The sequence below is a fragment of the Onychomys torridus genome, chromosome 4 (assembly GCF_903995425.1).
Source record: "Onychomys torridus chromosome 4, mOncTor1.1, whole genome shotgun sequence".
NCBI classification, from domain to species: domain Eukaryota; kingdom Metazoa; phylum Chordata; class Mammalia; order Rodentia; family Cricetidae; genus Onychomys; species Onychomys torridus.
In genome coordinates, this window is record NC_050446.1 from 149,982,448 (window position 1) to 150,005,490 (window position 23,043).

The following is a 23,043-nucleotide window of genomic DNA, read 5'->3' on the forward strand; positions in this document are numbered from 1 at the left end:
TGCGCCACCACCGCCACCACCCGCCGTCCGGCTGTATGTAACTCTTGCTGTGTGATTTGTACAAGACCTTCCCTAAGAAAATGACACGCAGTCCACCTCAATTTCCTTTGTTCTTTCTGGATCTTCCACCTCAGTTATTTCATTTATTCAAGGAAATCCCATCTAGAAAAGAATGTTTGCAGATAAAGCCCTATTCTACCTGCTCTCACCCTTGGAGAACTTGTCTTTAGATCCAGGGGCTGGTGCTTTGTGTGAAGTTACTTGGGTTTAAATAAAGCATTTCCCCTGTTATTCACGGGTTGTGCCATCCTCAGGGTTACACCCATCGCCACCCAAGCCGACAGTGTCGGGAAGAGCAGCCCGCGGCCATGGGGATTCGAACCACAATCCATCTGCCTAGGCGGAGCCGAATCGAAAAAAGCGGTGGCGTGGAGAGCCGCGGCCCAGAGTGGGCGGGGCCGGCAGACGACCTCCCTAGATGGGCGGGGCGTTAGAGACCCGCCCCCGCGCAGAGCTGAGAGCTGCGCTGCGCGGCTCCGCCCCTCTTCGACCCCGCCCCCCGCGGCTCCCCGCAGCTCCTCCCCTCTCCCATTGGCTGAGACGTAGACCCTCCTTTTTACCCAATGGCCGCCGCCGCGAAGCGGAAGTCCGCGACCTGATTGGACAGCTGCCAGTAGAGTGGCGGCTAGTGGACCAATGGGAAGAGGCAGCTCGATGAATGGCTGGTCCGGGTGGGGAAGGCAGGAGGCGGCGATCCCGGCGGAGGGGGCCGTTCGCCAGCTCCGAGGCAGAAAGTGCCACGACTCCACACGCGCGCACGCAGCCAGCGAGCGGCCGGAGCGGACGGCGGACGGGGCGGACGGCACTGGGGTCGCGGTGTGTGCAGCTGCTCAGGGGCGGCTTCTCGGCGGAGGCTCGGCCGGCTCCTCTCTCGCGGTTCCGCGGCGGCGGCGGCGGCGGCGGCTGCTCTTGCCCTCTCGCTCTCCCTCTCGCGTCTCCCGCTGCAGGTAAGAAACTTGGCCGGGCCCTGCAGCAGCGGCGGCGGCGGTGGAGGCGCGCGGGCTGGGCCGTCGGTGCGCCGGGCCGGTCGCGCCGCGCCGCGAGTGACACGTCTCCTCGGCGGCCCCTCCCCCGGCGGCGCCGGCCCGCCCGCCCTGGCGGTGGCCGCGGCCCCTCGGGTGGGACGGAGCTACTACGTGTGCCAGGCCGAGCCCGTGCAGAGGCGTCGACCGAGCGCGCCCCTCGGGGTGGACCCCCTGGCCGGTCGGCCGGCCAGGAGCTGCGGCGGCCCCGCGGCGCGACGTGGCGACCCCTCCCTCCTGGCCCGGCCGTCGGGCCGGCCCGCGCGCTCCGAAGTTGGGCTAAGAAAGTTGGCGGCGGGGCGGGGCGGCACACAGCTGGCGGAGGAAGGGGTTAAGTTTCGGGAAGCCACCGGATGACGTTGCCGGGCCGGAGTCCGGGCCGGAGTGGGTGGGGGGGGCGGAAGGCGGTGGGCAGGCCTGGGACGAGGGCTGAGACTGGATGGGCGACGCGGGGCCCAGAGCCCGGGGCTGCGGGCCGCGGCCACCGGACACGTCGGCGGCCCCGACGGGGCGGGCGGGGGCCACGGGGTTCGCCGCGGGTGCAGTCCGGGACTGGCCTTAGCAACTTCCCGGAGTGCAGGATGAGGCTCCCTGCTCCCCCTGGCGGCGGGGCCGCGGCACCGTTTCCCGGCGGGGCCTCGCGGAGACCCGGTCCGAGTTGGAGCCACCCCGGGTCCTGCCTGGCCTCTCCCTCCCGCGGCCACGATGAATGGACCGGTGGTGCCAGGCCCGGGCGGAAGCAGACACCTCCGGCCCGGCCGTCCAAGCACGCTGGCACTGGGCCCGACGTCTGTTCCGGCCCGCCGGGCTTCCCGGTTGTGCCCAGGGCAGGGAGGCCAGCCGGCCCGCGCTTCCAGCAGTACGGGATGCTTCAGGGGCTTGTTCCCATACTGTAAGCCACTAGCTGTAGTTCTGTTAATGTCACTCTTCGTGGATGGTAGTTAACCAAGTGGTTTCGCTCAAAGGTTTACCATTTCCCCATCTGAAAAAACAGGGTTCCTGCTTGTCTGTTTGAGAGACAGCGGTGGAGACCTAGCACATGTAGGGAGTAGTCAACTAGTATTGATTGTTCTTGTGAGATGTGTGTTTAGGGACGTGGGAGAACCAGAGAACAGGGTGGAGTCTGGCTCACACTGTGGACCATGCAGGGCTGCAGAAGTCATACACCTGGATTCCACCCCCTTGAACACCTGAGGCTCATGTCTCCTGACCTCTGAACCTGGGTTTCCTTATCTCTAGCCTGGAGATAGTACCACCCACTCACCACTGGGGTCGGGGAACCGGGCAGGAAGTGTGGGATCTTGTGTAAAACAGAGAGCAGTTTGGCAATAGCGCTTGAGGTCAGAGTTCAGGACTGGGAAACACCAAGGAAATGAAACTTTGGAGGATCCTGGAGCCTCCCACATCTGTATTTGCTAAGCTAGTCGTTCATTTGCTTAAAGAGGTGGGGGTGGCGGTCCGGGGTGTCATTTTGAGTAGAGCCTCACAGTGTAGGCCGAAGAACTACACAGTGGACATAGCCCTTTACAATCGAGTATTCTCTCACCATTAACAGCACTTCCTCACATTTTCCCCAACTCCTCTTGCTTGTCTTAACTTCCTGCTCCCGGAGAAATTTCTGTGATCCAGGCACTGGGCTGCCTGACTGATAGCTGTGTTAATGAACTTTGCAAGGTCAGCCCACTTTGGTCTGCCCACTTGTTTCTCTTGAGGAGAAGCAGCTTCCTGTTCTGAGGGCCTGAGATGCCACTTCCCTTCTGTTTAAGTGCAGGAGAGGTCAGGGCAGACCTTAGGAAGTTTTCCATTTAGAGGCTAGGGCAAGCTTGGATTGCCTATCTGCTGGACTAGTCGAGGCCTAGAGAAGGACTGGGGGATGAAGGCAAGAAGGGATCTTGAGGTTTGGAAGCAGCAGGTTTATGTGAAGTTGTGGCATGGTATACCAGAGCTCCTCAATTTCATATTTCAGACTTGAACTCTGACCATCTACTTGTTCTAAGGAGTTAGAGTAGTATTATAATGTATGGGTGTTTTTGTTGATGGGAAACATTTTTCTTTCTCTCTTCCCCTCTCTCCACTTTTCTTCCCTTTCCTATTCTCCTTCCTCCCACCCTTTCTTCCTTTTTGCAGTTTTCAGGACAGAGTCTTAGTCCTGACTGCCATCTATGTAGCTTAGACTGACCTTGAACTCCTGGTCCACTTGCCTCTACCTCTCAAATGCAGAGATTATAGGTGTGCACCCCAACACCCAGCTTGATGGGAGAGTTTTAAATAAATCCTGAATCGAGTCACATTTGAGCAATTATGCTCTTTGCTGAAATGAGCCTTAACTCTACATGCTACAATAATTATATAGCACCAAACTCAGTTGAAATGGTTGCATGCAAATGATTTAATTGGAATATTGGATTATTGTGTAGCAGGGATACCTTTTAAAAGTACAGGAGCCCAGCTCCTTACTTGGCTTTTTATCCCCAGGGCTGTAACTAATAGACACATGACAAAGGGATCGAGCCAACAGTACTTGTGATTTTCCTAGCCCAAATCTTGTTTCCAGAAGGGAAAATTTCCCTTGTGTTATTCCTTTATACATCCCAGGTCTGCAGTGGTGAAAGCCTTGTAAGTCCCTTTCCAGTGAGTAGTACAGACATGGGCTCTCTAGCTCCTGGAGGAGGCCGAGATTGGGACTCTTAGGATTTTGAAGCCTAGGGTTCCTGTAGTTCATACTGATTAGAGAGAGACTACCATCTCATGGTATAAAAGTATCTGAATTCAACTTAACGTTAAAAGGCTTGCAATTTAGAATCAGATACTGCACTGCTGTGGTTTTAGACATCACAATACACCCATGTTTAGGGTAGGTGTGGTTATCACCCATTCAGTAGATGAGAACCTGGAAGCCTAGCAGATAAGAAGACTTTGGGACTTGTTCCTGTTGCCAATTGCTAGGTGACATCATTCCATCTTTCTGGACAGGCTGTGGGGCCACATATTCTATCCTGCTGGGACAATAATTACCCAAGGGAGGACACAGAACTAGAAGATTAAAATGAGTTTCAGTGGCAAGGTGTAGAGTCAGTGAGAGTTTGGCAGTGCGGGAAGGCACTTGGCATTTCATTCCTTTGTGAAATGTCTCTGCTCTGGGTTTTCAAACTACATACATACAAATTCGTGACACGTGAATTTATGTGAAAAAGCTGTTGTACACAACAGCATTGTCCATACCATGTACAGCTATAGCCACGCACAGCTATGTAAGTTTAAAGTATGTAAGTTAAGATGCAATAACATTTTAACATTCCATTTCTTAGCTAAGTTGCAAGTGCTGAGTAGTTGCACGTAGAGTTACATCATTTCTGTCTTCTTGGCAAGTTTGGCCAGACAGCAGCAGGCTAGGGTAGCTGTTCTCTAAAGGTTCAAGTCCCTGTTCCTCCTGATCACATGGAAACAGAATAATGTCAAACCAGGTGAAATGTCCATTTTGTCTCCCCAAACAGACTGCTGATAGCAATTTGCACACTTGGCTCATTAAATTGTCACCTTTAGGAAACATTAGTTTGAGGGCTGGAGAGTTGGCTCAATGGTTTAGAGCTTTTGCTGTTCCTACTAAGGACTCAGATTTGGTTCCCGGCATCAACATGGTGAATCATAACTGCTTATTTGTCCAGCTCCAGGGTATCTGACATCTAATTCTGGTCTCTAGGGACACTAGACATGTACATGATGCACATACATACATGCAGGCACTCATACATAAAATAAAAATCTTAAAATGGAAAACCCAGTTTCAACTCTGCATATGTGGAAAAAGGGGTAGGGCAGGGAGAAAGGCACTTTTACCCAAAACTACGAGCATGAAGATGGCCAAATGTACCAAACACAGACAAAATAAGAGGGCATTAGATGGGAAGCATGCAGCTCGTAAGGAAAGTAAATATTTAATTCTAAGTGAGAAAGCCTGGGCGATGGAGGCTGCTTAGCATTATAGAACATTAACCCGGGGACTTCCTAGGAGGTTGTTTTCTTAGGCAGACGGATTCTGAATGAGTCTCCTAAAACAGGCAAACACACACCCCAGTTTAAAACCAGGCTCACCTGCTTTTCCTTTAAATGTTGGTAATACATACCTCTGAACTTGTCAAAACGAACAGCAACTTTCTAAAGGATGCTGTATAAATGATGTTTCCTGGTTGTTTAGTCAAGACTGGGATGCCCTCCTGGTCCCCAGCACCTGCACATTCCCGTGTGCTGGGGTTTTCCTCCCTGGCTGGTGTAAGTTGTTTCCTGAGCACTGCAGAACTGCTGGCAGGTCCTGTCACACTCTGTATGGCTTTGAAAGCTCCCTGGGACTTGGGAAGACCTTTTGAATTCTTGGTTGTTCTCTTGTCAGTGCTCAGTAGACTGACAGAAGTTTAAGGAAACCACCTGTGATGAGCAACTAGTTGTTCACTTGCTGGTCAGAGAGAGGGTCCACTGAGATGATGCCGGAAGTCATCAACTATTTATAGTGACAGGGAGCATCATCAGAAGTTGGATTACACAACCATCTTGAACCCAAACCTTTAATTCTGTACCCTAAGCCTGGGTAGGCTGGGAGCAGACAAGGCCTGTGTTAGTGTCTCCAAACTAAGCTAGTGAGTGCCCTGTGTGGATCTAGAACTTGGAACAAATGACATCTATTTGGCCAATCCCTTGTTATTAAAGAACAAAACCAACCTTTTAAAAATGGAGTTTGATTTTTTTTGGGGTTTTTGTTGTTGTTTTTCGAGAATGGTGTTTGTGAGCCTGTGCTTGCCTTCAGCGGCAGTTCTGTTCTGGCATATGCGATGTGCTTGGCAGTCCCTGAGGGTCTGCGGAGCTGCATGGGGTTGTAGTGCAGTTTAGGGTGCTTTGAGCAGCTTGGGGGGTGTGTCGTTTTAATCCCAGGAACAAGGAGCATGACCTCTTTTCGTTGGGCCTCAGTGTTCCTTTCCTGTAAAATGAAAGCAGACCAGGTGTCTCCATCTCTCAGGCCATGAGCCTTGCTTTACCTTTAATCCTTGCTCTCTCATACTTGCAAATCCCATCAGCTCTGCTTTCTAAGTGGGAGCCCGAGTTGGCCCCTCCCACCATCTCTGCAGGTTCCACTCTGTCCTCGGACACTTTTCCTCCAGCCTGCTGGATTTCGTCTTTGGAGTGGTTTCCCAGCTCCGACTTCACCTCTGCCTTCTAGACTGGTGCTCCAGTTGCTGCAGTCACTGCTCTGTCCTGTCCTTGTCCATCTTGCCACTGGTCTCCTGGGCCCACTTAGACTTGGCTTCACTCCTTTGCCTGCCTCCTTTCTTCTTCTTCAGCCACACTGGCCACCTCTTTAGTCCCCAGGCTGTGTCTGCTGGAGGGCTTTGTTTGGCATGTGTCTCTTCTACCTGGAGAGCTTTTCCCAGATACACAGTCACCCCTCCACCTGCCTTAGATCTGTTGATCATCTTATTTAAAGTGACACACACCTTCCCATCCTGTCCAAGCTGGGCATAGCTTTCTCCTCATTCCTACCACTTGATATGTCCTATGTTTGACCTGCCTGTCATTGTTTCCACTGGAGGACAAGCTCTGTCAACACAGGGATATTATCTGCTTCCTCTTCCTAGGTGATCCCAGGGTCTAGAACAGTGATGGCACCTGGTGGATGTCCATGCTCACTGGGATAATGGAAGGCTTTTCTAGTGCAAGTCTATAACCATGTAACTCAAAGTAGGCTGGATTGCTGGAGCATCAGATATAAATGCAAAGCATCCTAGCACCAGTGGAGTGAGTTGTGGATTACCTCCAGCCTGGCTGCAGTTGAGAAGTTGACAAGAACGTTGAGCGGTGCTGTCAGACTTCATCAGCCCTTTGCTGCCCTCAGAGGCCAGAGGTGTAAATGAGCCTTGGGGCTTGGATGCTGCCTCTGTCCTGGACTCCAGGGTCTGCAGGACTGAGCGTGTGTCTTCACTGCTGCTCTGGTCCCAGGAGGAGTATTAGCAGGGATCACCCACATTGCCCCGGGTACAGAAGGTCCTGGGTCAAGCTTGCCGAGGAACTAGTCTTTCTAGGAAACAAAACATTATTTTTGGTTCGAACAATGTGGTAGCTTTTTCTAAAAAGAGTTGAATTTTGTGCTTGGAGAATAAGAGTGTGCCATAGTGGTAGGAAGGAGAATTATGTCTTGTAGTTGGCATGGCGTTTTCCTTTCTCTCAGGCAGACTTTTTGTCAGGCTAAGGAGTGAGAGGAAGTTTTGCTTTCCCTCAGCAATGTCTCTCTGAGGAGGTTTGCATGGAAATGAGCTGAGGTGAGGAAACTTGACTGAGGTCTGCTCAGTAAGATCATATTCCAGACCCTTTCTTTCCTTCATTTCTCTCCCACTTTCCTCCTGTAGACAAAGAAATGGCAGGTGCGTCCTGGAGTTTCAGTCATTTGTGCTGAGTGAGAACATGTGAATGAATTATTTTCTATAGAAGGGTAAAGACCCTTGTCCATATCCAGGTGGTATGTCTTCTAGAACTTCTCATTTCGTGCTTAAAATTACTGTTCAACTGTATTAAAACCATTGTTTTCCATGAAGACTTCCCGAATAGGAATCAGATGTAGCTTTATTTCTGTTGGCTATATTATTTCCTGTAGTTGATGTTTGTTTGTAGTTAGAAAGTCACTTCATAGTAATCACAGTGATTGAGAAAAGGGAGGAGGCGAGGAGCAAATGAATTATTAAAACCCTTAATGAAAAGTCTTCTTAGGGACATGTCAAGGGACTTCTCAAAGGCCCACTTTAGTTGTGCCTTTGAAGCCCAGCTACTACTCATCATTATAGGTCACTTTCCAGATAAGTTGGATGATCCGGGGCCGCCTTTTGTACTGTTTTCATTTTTAAAGACAGTGAAGCAAGGTTAGTGAAAAGCCCTGGCCACTCTAGGAAGGGGACACCCTCTTTGGCTGAGGTCCCGTTAATTTCTTTCTGGAGAGAGCAGTGTACCCCTCCGTGCTTGTTAGAAGATGGCTGTAGCTACAGCACTCTATGACAATCCTTAAAGGTGTCCCCTTCTTCAGGATACAGGGTGTGTGTATTTTTAATTCTTTACTGAAAGGAATGTGTATGGAGTCGAGCCCTGGTGAAATGCACTTATTTAAACTGCACACCCTTGTGTAACCAGTTCTTGTGTCCCTGTGTCTCTTAGAGCCTTTCTTCAAGGATACCTGCTTTCCTGTTTACAGCATCACAGTCTCTGCTGTTGTGTGAACATAATGGAAGCAGATCACGTGACATATGCTCATTTGTCTTTCCCTTGGTGTGTGTGTAAGATTCTTCCATGTGGTTGAGATAGCTGTGGTCCGCTCATTTGTTCTTGTTTCGTCCAGTGTATGACTATCACAGTATCTGGCTAGCTTCCAGGGAGGAGCTGTTGTGGATAAATAACCCTGGCATAATTGGTCTCGCCCTGACTTTTGGCTAGCATGCACACATATTTCTATTGGGTCTGATAGCTAAATCTGGAATTGGGGGCCATAAAGAGGCATATGCTCTGTGGAGAAAAGTGCCGGGCTTTTCTTTCAAAGTGCATGTAGTAATTTATACTGTCACTGCAGTATTTGAGAGCTTGAGGTGTGTTATAAAATGGCTGGCTTAAAAAACAAAAAAGAATTAGTGAAGTTTGAATCACCATTGATATAAAAAGAGTTAATTCCCACACGCTACAGGTTCTGTGTTGTTGGCGGTGGGACTGATGGGCCAGTAGGATTTGTTGATGAAGGTGGGCCTTTGCAGAGGGCTGTGGAGAGGGCCAGACCGCTGACATTCTTCACAACAAAGCCAAGTGGGGAAAACAGCCAGTCAAGGGCAGTGAAGGCAGAAGCTGAGCAGTCCTTTGCGAACAAGCCCTCTCTCTACCTGTGGGTTTTAAAAAAACAGACATTTCTAGTTAAAATGTTGATCTGTCTCCAGGGGTTGGTGCCAGGGGGCTATCCCTATAGGATTTCCTGCTCCCTCACCCTCTAACCTGCTGTGGAGTATAGTGTTCCTCCATCTGTGAGGGATACTTCTAGATTCCCATTAGATGCCTAAAACTGCACATAATGCTGAACCCTATATATACTTTGTTTTTTGCCTTTAGATACTTATAATAATGTTGAATTTACAAATTAGGTAAGCACTTGTGTGAAATTAAGAAAAACAGAGTTAAAGAGTTGTAACAATATATAGTAATAAAAGTTATCTGACTGTCCTGTATAAATCGAAGTACACTGAACCCACATTTTTGGTAAGGAAGTGAGGTCAGCCATGCCTACATGGTGGTGGGTCAAATGGCTGTGAAAGCTTCAAAAGTAAAGCCGTAGATAAAAGAGCTCTGGGTTGGGAGGTGGTTTCCCGGCCCAGCTGGCCTTCTTGTGATGTAGTAGTAGTCCTTCTTTTCAATGTGAGACACAGTGAGCTGTGATTGGGCTTAGCTGTGATTAGCAGCAGTGGCAGATACCATGGAGGGGGCACTGGGTTTCTGATGGTAGAGGTTGTCTTGACCAGTCTTCTGATTTGAACAAATTCTGAATAAAAGATTTTAAAATGCCTCTTGAAAAGCATAGGGTAGCTCAGAAGATTCCAAGTAAGTGGGTAAATAGGGTATCCAGGAGGCCAAACTTTCCAGAGTCAAAGGGCAGAGGTCAGTGTGGGCAACATGCTAGGAAGTGATCCTAAAAGCTGGTACCACTGAGGGTGATAGGAACCTCCAGGGGGGAGACAGAGCAGCATTAAATACTTCTGTGGCCAGAGTGTAGTTGAATGGTTGGTTCCTGCTTAGCATTGAGGAGGCCCTGGATTCCAGCTTCAGCCCCGCAGAAAAGAAACCAAAACAAAACCAACATTTTTCCTACTGTAGAGCTGCTAGGGTAGGGGGGACACAGCCTGAAAGTGAGTGTCAGAAGTGTCCCTCTTGAAGGTCATGTGACAGACGTGCTGGGAGTCCAAACTCATTTAAGACTCGCTTGAGAGGTGACTGGACAGCACTTGGGGCCAGTTCTTCAGTATCTGAAGGACCACACCTATTTCCTGGACTTGGAGAACCCTAAGGCATGATTATAACAGGAACATGGACAGTGGATGGTTATGAAACACATGGAACTAAACACAAGGGTGCAAAGTGCTGTGGATGAAGACCAGTAGGAGCAGCAGCGCTATGAACATGAGGTTTAAATGCCACCCACCGCTTGCTGTGCAGAAAGTAACAGGAAAGGTTTAAAATATCTGCAAGTGATAGAAACTATAGAACAATCTAGCACATTTGGAAAGGGGCCAAGTACAACTGAGCAGTATGGAAAGTCCAGTAATTGTAACCAAAACACAACAGGTGGATCCAGGAGCAGCTGCGTTCAACAGGACTGATGGCTGAACTGAGTTGTAAGGTAGAGCAGAAGAAGTACCCAGAATTCACTGTGGAGAAGCACAGATAGGTGGTTTGCGGGAGCAATGGAGAACCAAGTGGGGCAGGCTGAGAAGTGTGTTGAATTACAATTCCAGAGGAGGGGAGAAACAACCAGTGTTTAAGAGATAGTAGCTGATAATCTTACAGAATAGATGAGATACCCATCTTTTCAAAGATCCCAAAACAATCCAAACAGAATAAAAAGCAATCTACATGATGTAACTAGAGAAGAATTCAGCAGTGGGGGGAGATCATTTTTATACATTTTTATTTTATTTATTTTATTTTTATTTATGTGTCTACATGTATGTCTGTTTGAGGGTAGGGTGTTGGATCCCCTGGAACTGCAGTTGCAGATCGTAGTGAGCTGCCATCTGGGTGCTTGGGAAATTAAACCCGGGTCCTCTGGAAGAGCAGCCAGTATTCTTAACCACTGAGCCATTTCTCCAGTGCGCACGTGTGTGTGTGTGTGTGTGTGTGCGTGTGTGTGTGTGTGTGTGCGCGTGTGCGTGTGTGTGTGTGTGTGTGTGTGTGTGTGTGTGTGTGTGTTATTTTAAGGCAGAAGAAGCAAGACTTACTAGTAGATCATCAGGAAACTCTAGGGTTGGAAGGAAAGTAAGGCCAGGAGGAAAAGAATGAAAAGTGAAGAAGGTGGTTAATATTTGGACAGTTCTTAACAAATGCCATGATGTTGGGGAGACTGAAAAACTATAAGGTCAGACACATAAAAACAATAGTTAGGGAGAGTAAAGGAATTAATAGGACAGAATAAAAGTTTTGCTTGACTTTATGACTGCTGAATGTTGACATCTCCCTCCCCCCTTCACTGCCTCAGAGGTTACTACTAAAGAATTAAAGAGCAGGTTACTTCTGTGATACTAGAAGGGGAGGGAAGCATAACATTCAAAAGCAATCAAGAAGGATAAACACAAAAAGCAGCCCAGGACAGATGGGAAACTAGTGTTAGAGAAAACAGAGACTTCAACCCAGTGTGTTAGCATTCATATTAAATGCTAGTTATCTAAATACTCCAGTTTAAGCAAAAACACACTGTTTGTGCTGAATTCTAAAAATACAGTTATTGCACTGTCATAGATAGGATGGAAGAATATAGCTAAAGAAGTATCACTAAAAGAAAGCCAGTTCACATGTGCTGGGCTATATGCTAGCCCAGTATAGCCTGGGCTATGTAGAAAGACCTTCATCTTAAAAGAACGGAAAGGAAATTGATGTGTCATTGTTATGGGAATAGACTTTAAGGCAGAGAAAAAGCACAATGTGATCGCTTAGCAGCTTTTTGGCTGCGGTCAAGTGTAAAAGCACTATGGAGGGAGGTGAATTCAACAGTTGAAGTATTTTAACTTAAAAAAAGTGTGAGAGAGTGTGTGTGTGTGTATGTGTGTTTGTGTGTGTGTGTGTGTGTGTGTGTACACATGGTCAGAGGACAGCTTGTGGTAGTCAGTGCTCTCCTATTGTGGTTCCAGGGATCACATTTAGGTTGTCAGCTTACCTAGTAAGCACTTTTACTGATGGTCCTTTCACTGGCCCCATTTTAACTTTTGAGTTAATATAGTCTCAATATATAAAGTGGAAATGGTCAGAATTTTTATGATTTCACTGGCCCCATTTTAACTTTTGAGTTAATATAGTCTCAATATATAAAGTGGAAATGGTCAGAATTTTTATGAAATGGTCTAATTCATAACCACAGAGAAATTTTAGTGATCTTGTAACTAATCAACAACTTATGATAAAACAGTAAAGAATATAGTCTGTATGTGACTATATATATATATAGTCAAAGCCCACAGCCACCTCACACATACTTCACAGTATTCAGATGGCTGTGTCAAGGGCAAAAAGCAGTCCAGGATAGGTAGAAGACTAGTTAATGTTATACAAAATACAGATTTAAACCCAATTCAGGTAAATTAGAAATATGAATTAAAATAGAAAAATCACTGTGTATTTGGAAATTTAAAAATACTTCGAATGTTTGTAGGTCATGAAGTAGAGAAATTTAAAATAATTTGACAGCAATAAAGAAAATGGTACATATTAATTAAATTTGTAGTGTGTAGCCAAAACCGTTTTTGACAGATTAATAACTTTAAACACATTGAAAAAGGGAAGAAGAAAATTATTGAGCAAAGCATCTATCTTGATGCAGTTTATGCTAACTAGGATAAAAGGCAATTTCTCCAACCTGATAAAAGTCAGAGTGAGCCCAAGTCGGTCATGAAGTCAGGGAAGGAAGAACCAAGGAGACGAAACAGGCAGCAGCGGAGCCCCGGGGCCTCCATAGAAGGGTGGTGGGCACTGGCACGGCTCAAGCACAGCCACGAGCAAGGGACACATGAGCAACGTGAAGTGCACAGATTGGGACCTCCCACAGATGCAGACACTGAAAAGACAAGGGGGTTTGTGAAGAGCTCATGCTCAATTCATTTTTTAAAAATTAACACACCACCGGTGCTTATCTAACACAGCCAGGTACAGTGGCACACAACTGTGTCCTGAGCACTCTAAAGGCTGAGGTAGGAAAGATCTTGAGGCCAGTCTAGGATATGTAGCTAGGCAGTATTAAAAAAAAATTAGTAGAAAGAGGGAGAAAAGATGTATCACTTATGATACATAGCTTGTTTTTTTACAGGTTAACGTGACAAAACTTTTGCAAGTTGTGACAACCCTGATGCATTTCTCGAAAATCGAACTTACCAGTACTAAACTTGGGTGAGGGAGAAAACTGCATGTCCTTGTAATCATAAGGACATGGATCCATGAGTAAGCTTTACGAAGAAAATACCAGGCCAAATGCTTCAAAGGGTTGCGCTACCGAGCATGTAAAGAATACACATTCTAGTTCTTCTCAAACTTAGAAGAGAGAGAGAAAGAAAAGGACATTCATTCTGTATCTACTCATTCTGATGTCTGCTAACCTTGTTCCATAGGAATAGTAGGAGGGATGAAACCACCAGTCATCTCATACCCAGGAGTAAAAGCCAAACCCAACAGTATATACATATAATGTTTGTTCTGGGAATGCAAACTTCCATTAGTGTTGAAAAGTAAGTGTACATTATATTCATCTGCCATTCTGACAGGTTACGATAGTAGAATGGTATAATTATCTTATCAGATACAGAGAAAATATGTGATAAAACTTACCGTGCATACTGTGGGTAAAAAGCAACTTTTTGACCTGAGATAGACATCTACAGAAAGTCAGTAAGCATCACAGTGCAACTAGGCACCTACATTGTCCCCTTTGATGTGAAGTAAGACTGCCTGCTGTCCTCTTTAGCATTGTATCAGAGGTCCTACTCAGCAAAAACCCAGGAAAAATAAAACAGGTCAAGATTGGGGAAAAAGGAACAAGCTGATTTATATGCTGACAGATACTGGAAAGTTAAAAACAAAACAACACCAACAAAAAACTAAAGGCGTCTGGCGAGAATTAGGCAGAGTTGCTCAGGAAAACAGTAAGACAGACAACAGAACCTTAGTGGCCATTTGCAAGAGTATAAAACTGAAGAACCAAGAGACCCCTCTCCTCTCCAGCAATACAACATTTTTCTCCGTCTAGATCCTGTGTTTTTCTCTTTGAATTTATTCCTGTGAGTGCTGGTTATCAAGCACGGTGATAGAATATTCCGTGGTCTGATGACAGCCAGTAACTACTGAGAACTGGTGTTTGGTTGGATGCGGTGCCGACTGGCCTCTGTTTTCTGGGGATGAATATCTACTACAGTAAGAAAGCTTTGTGGACCAGTTGTCCGTTTTGAGGATCCTTTATCATGCCGTATAGGCCTGTCTTCTTTAATAAAGTGGAAACTGGTGGCTTCTTGTAAATCCCTATAGGGTTTAGGTCTATTCAGATACCTAGTTTTTCAAAGACTTTTTTTTTTTTTTTTTTAAAGGAAACAAAAGCTTGTTAATTCTCTATTTTTTTTCCTCAGGCATAGAAATTGAATCTGAAATGGCTGATGATTAAGCAAGGCTTATAATAGAATATATTTCTATTTTTAGTGTCTCTTTAAAATGAATAGCATCCTTTCTTTAAAGTAGGAAATTACTTTTAACACATGAAATAAATTATTTCAAAATCCTACATTTAGTTGCTACATTGTCTTCAGTTACTCTGTCTTTTGAGTTACGTTTAAAGTTTTAGATGAGAGGCTCTGATGCTTCTTTGGAAATATTAGTTAATGTTAGTAAGCATTGCTCTTCCTAAGTAGCAGAGAGGTTGCCAGAGCAAAGTGAGGGGAGTGGCAGGCCCAGCCTGAGCTGACTTTGGGGTACTATTGGGTAGGGTGTGGGCAGCTGATGTCATCTTGGGCCTTAATGTTGAGGTGGAACAGGAATTTGAGATAGGAAGTGGGTACTAACACCTTGTGTGTCCCGAACTTGTGAAGGGCTGAGCTCTCCATGAAAGGGCAGGCAGTTTTCTAGTTAGTAGCAGGAAGAGACGGCAGGGACAGCTGAACCGTCAGGGCAAAAGCTCAAGTTTTTCCGTCATAGGTCCCTGCCACATATAACAATTAGCCTGTGGCTGGTGACTCCCTTCAAGGCCTGATTGAAACAAAGATAAAATGATTTTTAGGGGAAAGTCTCCAGAGAATTATAATTGAAGGTAGAACAGAAGGCAAGGAAAGAACTAGGAAAGGGGTAAGAAGGCCCATGAAAGAAGGCAGGCCGACTTGAAAAGGACAGAACAGCTCGAAGAATTCATTAGGGAGCTGTTTGGATCCAGCCTGAGAGAGAGCGGTGAGTGGATCTTACATCTGAAGTCTTCCTAAGCCGCACAAAGAGAACTATTAAGGTCTAATTAGAGTGACACCTTGAAGGAACACAAGGAGTGGGACCATTGTCAAAGGAATTCAGTGATGAAGAGTTTTCCAGAACTGATGTCGGTATGGTGACTCCTCAAACTTGGAAAGCACAATAACCCTAAATGAGATTAAATACACATGCGTATTTTGTGGACTCCTCAGAACCCTGAGGATCGAAGAGAAGGGAGGGCACAAAGGTCCACCTGTAACCCTAGATTTCAGGAGGCAGAGGCAGGCTCTCTGGGGCAAGCTGGCTGTCTAGACTAGCCCATCGTAAGCTCTAGGTTCAATTGAGAGATCCTGCCTCAACAAAGTGCTCAAGAATGATAGAGGAAGACACTTAAGGCAACCTGGGCCCATCTCTGCATGTGAACACACCTGACATACACACACACACACACACACACACACACACACGTATGTAGAAGATGTGAGAGATAAAAAGATAAAGGGGTTACAGTAGGTTGGCAGCATGTTTTCAGTAGTAGTCTTTGTACCACCACAGAAAAGCCAGGAGATAAAAATCAAATCTTTAAGAAAGCAAGCTTTTGTATGGATTCTGTACGGTTCATTCATTCATGAAGAATGAAGGTGAGGTAAAAGTCTTTTCAGAGAGCGAGGACTGTAAGAGTGGGTCGGGAAGCTGTACTTGGTCAGAGAATTGACCAACAGAGGTTTTGGCAAGACCCTAATGGGATGAAATACAAGTAGCAATGATGAACAAAGGACAGACTTCCGAGTAATTAAACAAATGAGTTTTAGCTGTCTGTCAGAGCGACAGTGATTGGGCGAGATGAGGCAGGGCTCCTGTCGGATGAGCGCAACAGACTTTGGAACAGAGGATGGAGGAGTGAGACTGAGTCAGGTTTGTAGGTTAGGAAAATGTGGGGTGAACACTGCAGCTAAGAAATGTAAAGGAGCTGGGCGAGCTAGTGCACCCTCCCTTTTATCCCAGTAGTCGTGAGGCAGGTTGAGTGGAACACTCTGTCAGCCTAGAGTGTTCCAGGCCAGCCAGGGGTACATAGTGAGACAAACAGACAAACAACTCATTTAAAAGAAGTACAGTGTTTAGCACCCAAGCTATAAAGCCAGAAAGAGCTTGGATAGTCAAACATTGCAAATGGGATGAGGGTGCAAGTGAAGAAATGCTGTCATCAGTAGGCACCACAGAGTAGAGAGGATGAATGAGTGGGTTATACAGAAAAGCACAATGTGTGTTGGGGAACTAAACCTAAGACATTGCCCTTGGGATTAGAATAAAATCCAGCTCTATGCTATTTTTAGGAGTAACACTTAAAACACAAATGCAGAAAGGTTGAAAAAGAGCTGGGTGATGGTGGCATACGCCTTTAATCCTAGCACTTGGGAGGCAGAGCCATGCGGATCTCTGTGAGTTCGAGGCCAGCCTGATCTACAGAGTGAGGTCCAGGACTGGCTTCAAAACTACACAGAGAAACCCTGTCTCAAAAAATCAAAAAAAGAAAAAGAAAAATTCTAGTCTAATACTAATTTCACAAGAGTTGGAGAAGCTTTGAAAATAACCGGACAAGCTAGAATTTAAGGAAAAAAATCATTGTATTGAAGAGGGTCATGCTCAAATGGGAAGAGAAATAATAGCAAGTACTTAACCAGGAAGATCTATTAATTGTGATTTTCTATTCTGACAAGATGGTCTCAAATAAAACATAAATCGATAGATTCCAAAAAGCAGAGTATGTCAAAAGTGTGTGCAGGCAGCAGAGAAGGAGAGCTCTCAGTTGGATCAGACAAGAAGGTGAGAGAGGGGGAGAGTAATTGATTTTTAGATCATAGTTCAAAATGTGCAAGTTTATAGTACAGTGAAAATTAGGATTTATTTGTGATAATTCAGTCCCTTCTGTATGTTAGGGAAGTTAAATACATCACCATACCACAAGTCAAAGAAGAAATACATGGGGATTTGGAAATTGAACAATAATGTTCATTATAGTGTTAGGATGAAGCAATAGGAATTTTTAGAGGAAATTTATTGCCTTAAAGTATTTGCTGCCAGGAGAAGACCAAAAATTAACATGCGTTCGTGCCTAAGAAGTTGGGAAAACAATGTAAACCCATGGAAGATGAGGGCATAAGGAGACTTAGCTGGCTCACCAACCCCGAAGTTGGATGTGCAATGTCATCAGTGGTTAATTAAGTCAGTGCTCCTGTTACCTTCTCTCAAAGGAGAGGTCTCAGGCTTCCCCACACAGCTCATCTCATCCTATAGTCTTCTCAGCCTCGGAGAACAACAGTCCCCCTGAATGGAGTGAAGGGCTGATCCGAAGCCCATCGATGAGTCTAGTGATTCTGCCACCAGGGGTGAGGACAGCCAGAGTGACCTGATTTCTCTCACTTTGAAGACAAAGGCCACCAAAAAAAAAAATTTTTTTTTTTAATTTAAAAAGGACAAATCAAATCTAGAGATGTTATTTAAAAATAATTTCTGTCAAATGTTTCTGTTTCAGGTACCCACAGTTAACCATGGTCTAAAAATATTAAGTGGAAAATTCCAGAAATAATGAGTCATTTTCACATTTTTTGTCATTCTCATACTATTGAATGTCATCCCAGGACATGAACTGTCCTGTTACACAGTGCATCCACATTGTATATACTACCTGCCTATTAGTCTGGGTTATCAGATGGACTATTGTAGAATTATATGACTAATCTTTATTTAATTGTGGCCCTTAAACACAAGAGCAGTAATGCTGTCAGTGGTATTATTATAATCGTTTTATTTGATTGTTGTTGTTTTGCCTTTTACTGTGCCCAGTTTATAAACTAAACTTTATCATAGGTATGTATATATAGAAGAGAACATAGTGTTATACATATAGAGTTCAGTACTGTGTGTCAGGATTCCCTTTGAATCCTGAAATTTAGCCCTAGCAGATAAAAGGGAGCTACTGTATTATAATTCAATATATTTCACATTAAAGGAGAAAATGTCAGATGATGTGAAAAACAGTTGCTCACTCAGTGCTCATTTGTTTATTTTTAATGGTAACCAAGAAGATAGTATACACTATTTAACCTGTGGAAAGGGTTCTACCAAAAATGTGTATTGATTCTCCATGGGATAGTGAAACCTGAGCTGTGGGGATGCAGGAAGGAGGCTCCTGCTACCAGTTCTGCTCAGAAATGAGGTAATGTAGCCCAGAGAGCAAAAAACAGAACTTTCTCTTTCCCACATGGATAGGTTTTTTTTTTTTTAACCAAGAAAATCAAAGCAAATCTGTAAACGCTGCAGTTTGACAAGCTGGATGAATGATACATATATAAACATCATGGCTTTACTGGCTGTATGTAGCTGAGAGAATAGGAAAAATGATTTACAAAATATGCTTTTTCTCTAGGAATTTACAAAAAGCAGTAATCTAGGACAACATCACAAAGACATGGAAGGCTTTCACAGAGAAAAGTCATGAACTTCTAGAAGCTTGAAAGAAAACATTGACATGTGGTACTAGAACATAGTTGCTTGTGAAGGAGTCCCTGTAGTTACAGTGGTGGTTCAGCCTATGTTTACCTGTGAATTTAGCATGGTTCAAAGTCAAAGCTCAGTAGAAATCCTGAAGGGGATGATGGTAAGAGGCTAAAAATCCGAAATTGATAGAGGGCTTAAATAAAGACACCAGTGGGACACAGTGTAGAATCCATTGGAGAGAAGGGGAGGCCAGGCAGGGTGTGGTGCATGACTATTGTCTGTCGTCTGCCAAAGGCAGCGTTCAGCGACTGAACCTACCTCATTACAGAAAGCATATCTGAAGTTCACCAGTGAGTGTGCATCTAGGACTCGCGGGCAGCTGAGTGTATTAACTTGGAGCTCTGCCTCTAGCTCTTGTGCTAAAGTTGGTACAGGAAGGTAACTGAACAGTGACTGTCACAGTGGTTACCTCTAGGAACTGACTTTGAATACAGCAGTCAGGAGCATGAAAGAGGCCCTTTACTCTGGTAAAGGTGTCACTCAGTTCTGTGTGAGTAGCATAGAATTTAAAACAAGCACATAAAGAGTGTGGCTGTTGGCAGGTCATAGGAGTGAAGGAATTAGCCAAAGCTATTTGGGTCTGTATGAGTTTCAAAATAAAGATTAGTTAAAAATTGCCAGATGTTACCCAGAATAATGCCCTTTACATAGCAGTTACAGCGTTGGCCTTTCTGGAAGAGATATGTGTACGTGTGCGTGCGTACATGTACACACACACACACAAACACACACACACAATCTAAAGTTAGTGTGGAAAATGTTAGTATTTGACGTACCTATATGTTAAATATATGTGCTTGGGAAATAATCATACTTTCTTCTCAAACTCTGTATCTGAACAATACAATTAATACAAATACAAATAATACAAATTTACTGTTCCTTTTCCAAAGTGCTAAGGCTAGAAATGCCCCAGATTTGGGGTTTGGTTTTTGACTTTGGTATGGATCTGTGAGATAGTTTAGGGATGAACCCAAATCTAAACACTAACTTCATACCTGTTTCCTGTGTACATTTTGTACTCTAGTAAGTTATGTAGCTTAAGATACTTTTAAAAATATTATTATCATTATATTATTACTAGTTTTATGTATGTTTATGTGTGTCCCTGTATGAATTTACGTGTACTGTGTGCACACAGGAGCTCATGGATGTGAGAAAAAAGTGTCACATACTCTAAAACTGAAGTTAGTTTTGAGTCACCATGTACCCATATGTGCTGGGAACTAAACTTGGTCCTCTGTAAGAGTGGTAAGCATTGGCACTGAGTCTGCTCTCCAACTCCCAATTTTAACCACTGAACCATCTCTCTAGCCCCAGTTTTACATATTTTTAATGTGCCTGATTTTTTAAAAAAAAGTTTTGTGTAGTTTTGTTTTTGTTTTTGTTTTTGTTTTTGAGATATGGTCTTGTTCTGTAAGCTCAAGTTGGCCTTGAACTCAAAATCCTCCTATATGGGCCTTTTAAGTGCCCCGGGACTATAGGCATGTGTTCCTGCACCCATCCTGTGCCTATGTTTTGACTGAAAACATCACATAGGTTTTATAGAGAATTTTCCATAGTACCATCTCTTGCTCCCTTTAAGAAATTTCAGATTTTTAGATTGGGAGTACTCAGTCTTTATTTTAAAATATTAGGAGATGCCTATCTTGATGTGGTTATAGCTATTGTTGTCTTTATTTTTTTGCTATTCACTATCTTTTTGGCAAGTCACCATGGCTCAGGAACAGGTCTGGAGGCTTGTTATCTTTGGCCATCCTCTACAAGATGGCTTCTCTGAGTACCAAGTGTTGTCCACTGTAGAACAGCTAGCTAGCAATAAAACAAACTTCACGTGTTGTTGAAGGTCCTTTCCTAAAATCGACCTAAATCTCAATGCCGAATAGGACTGAACTGGCTTTATGATGCCAGTTGAGTTAGTAGATGTGGTCTACATTTGAAGAGTCGAGAGCCCCCATTTCCTATTCCCCAAATCCTAAGACCAGAAGAAGCTGCATTCTCTTGGGCCTTAAAGATGGTAGTGAATTCTATTCAGCCAAACCTGGGAATGGTCATGGCCTTGGTTTCCTTCCCTCCTGGGGCTTTCATCAGCTAGTCTTTTGTGAGTGTTTTTACAACAATAGGTACGGAAAACTACCCATTACACTGAAGTTTCTGGAGATGACAGAATAGAGATTCCTGTGGTGAGGTAGTATAGAATATGGGTGGGCACCCATCTGGCCCGAATCTTAGCCCATGTAGGCATGGCCTAGGGGAAAGCCCTTGAAGAGATGGACTCAGTGAGCAAGCTACAGGCATGAGGTAGAGGCCCCTGCAAGCATAGGAGAGAGAGAGAGCCTCCTGCCTTTATTAGTCAGTGGGTCAAGAGTCTCCCAAGATATGTTTGTGTCTTCACCTAACTTCTCTTTGAGGGGGCAGTATTCCAGCTTACAGTTACAGTTCATCATGAAGGTAAACTCACTTTGAAAGCAGAAGGTCATTTTTTTTTTTTTTCCATTTTCATCTCTGCTGCTTGCAGAAATACTGCCTTAGCTTTAAATGTTTCAGTGTATTACTAAAGACTGGGCCTTTCATTTCCCTGTGAAAGCTTTCTTAAAAAAAAAAAAAAAATCTACCTCAGGAATTAATGGTAGGGATGTAATTTCTTTTTAAAGCAGCTTGTTCTGCAAAAGTTGGGAAGACACATTTAAGTTGTTATAAACATACTTTGTGTGTGCTGCAGGGGAAAAATAATCACCCAAGTTTGCTTACCTTGATTCTGAACTCCCCACAGAGAATGTAGTTTGTGTTTGCCTATGTGGAGTCAGATTAAAGGCTGCTTTGCCAGCCGTGGCTTTTCTGTCCAAGCTGAGCAGTTAGAAGACACGAAGCTGCACAGAGCTTCACAGTCCTCAGCTGTGAACAGGCCTTGCTTTGTTGATAGCCCGTCACTGTGTCGGGGGCTGCTGACTGGTGCCAACTGCAGCTCTCCGAGAGGCCACCCCTTGAGTGCATAGATGTCTGGAGGCCACTTGGGTTTATGGAGCTGTGGCCAGGCTGAGCGAGGCCTGGTGTGGGTCGACCTCTGGAAAAGGTGATGCTCTAAGAGTTTTTGTCATTGACTGGACATCTGATTGCGCTGTAATTTGTTGTAGCTGAGCATGTCTCTGTTAGCAGAGTCTGTGAGGCTCTGTAGGAGTTTCAGTTGGGGGACTCCCTACCCCTGGAAGGGGTGATCAGCTGTATCACACACTTTGTCCTTGCCCTCCTGCACACAGACTAGAGCCAGGAGTAGGCAGGTGCAAGGAGTATGTTCCTGGAAGGCTCATTTTAATAGACTTCTTTGACTGTCACATGTGAGAGCACTCGGCCTTGGCTTTGGATCAAATGTTGCTAGTGGTCCATAGCTAGAAGTCAGAATTCATTTGGAATACAAGTGCTGCCTTGCCCAGGCTTCAAAGGCTTGTGTGAGTTAGCCTCAGCCTTTTATTTGTGCAGAAGCGATGGCAGGGGTGGACTGTTGGCCTTGGTCATGAACAGCTCTAGACGACAGTCTCTCGAAGAGTGAGAGTCACAACAGCCACAGTGGAAAGTAGCTACCATGGAGAGTATGTTAGCAGATGCTTGTCACAAACCTTTCAACCCTTCCTCAAGGGTTTTATCAGAATGATGCAGAGAAAGGGGGTTTGCACTGCGAGGAGACGGAGTGTCCCAGAACGTGATGCTGAGGTGTTTAAACAATGCCCCATCTTTAAACTGTCTAATATCTCTGTGTGGAGTCCATCGTTACTCTTGAATATTTCATTCCCAATCAGTTTCCTTACTTTGCCCTGTGGAAGAGGAGTGCAGACCTCACTCACTGCCCACGCAACTGCAATGTCTAGAGAGCCTGGCTACAATGTCCTTGTCTTTCTCATCCTTTTCCTCTTGTCATCCCCCTCCTCGCCTTTCCCCTCTACACTGGAGTTCTGCGTGTTCATTCTTTGCTCATCTTTTCAGAGGGAGTAGACTGTTTCTCCTCTCTAGCTCAGGGGACTGGGAGCTGATGATGGCATTGACAGCAGTTAAAAGCTTGCTGAAGTGGACCTGAGCCTGGGCTATCAGGCAGGAAGGGGGGGTAAGCCCAGTTGCCTCTGATCCTTTGGACTTGGGTCTGTGAGCATCAAGAATGGTGTGCTTCGGCCTCTTGGTTTCAGTGTGTTGTCTGACAAAGAGCTGG

The 23,043-nt window shown here is 45.2% G+C and overlaps 1 protein-coding gene across 3 annotated transcripts in view; it reads left to right on the top strand.

Moving 5' to 3' along the window:
- The first annotated feature begins 748 nt into the window (after positions 1-748).
- The window catches only part of Rrbp1 (ribosome binding protein 1), a 65,027-nt gene continuing 42,732 nt past the window's right edge, over positions 749-23,043 (top strand). For 2 of the 3 annotated variants that reach the window (XM_036184016.1, XM_036184018.1), the window contains exon 1: positions 749-1,007. The gene's annotated coding sequence lies outside the window, so the exon portion shown is untranslated. The remainder of the gene's footprint in view (positions 1,008-23,043) is intronic. The other variant, XM_036184017.1, reaches the window with a different exon arrangement.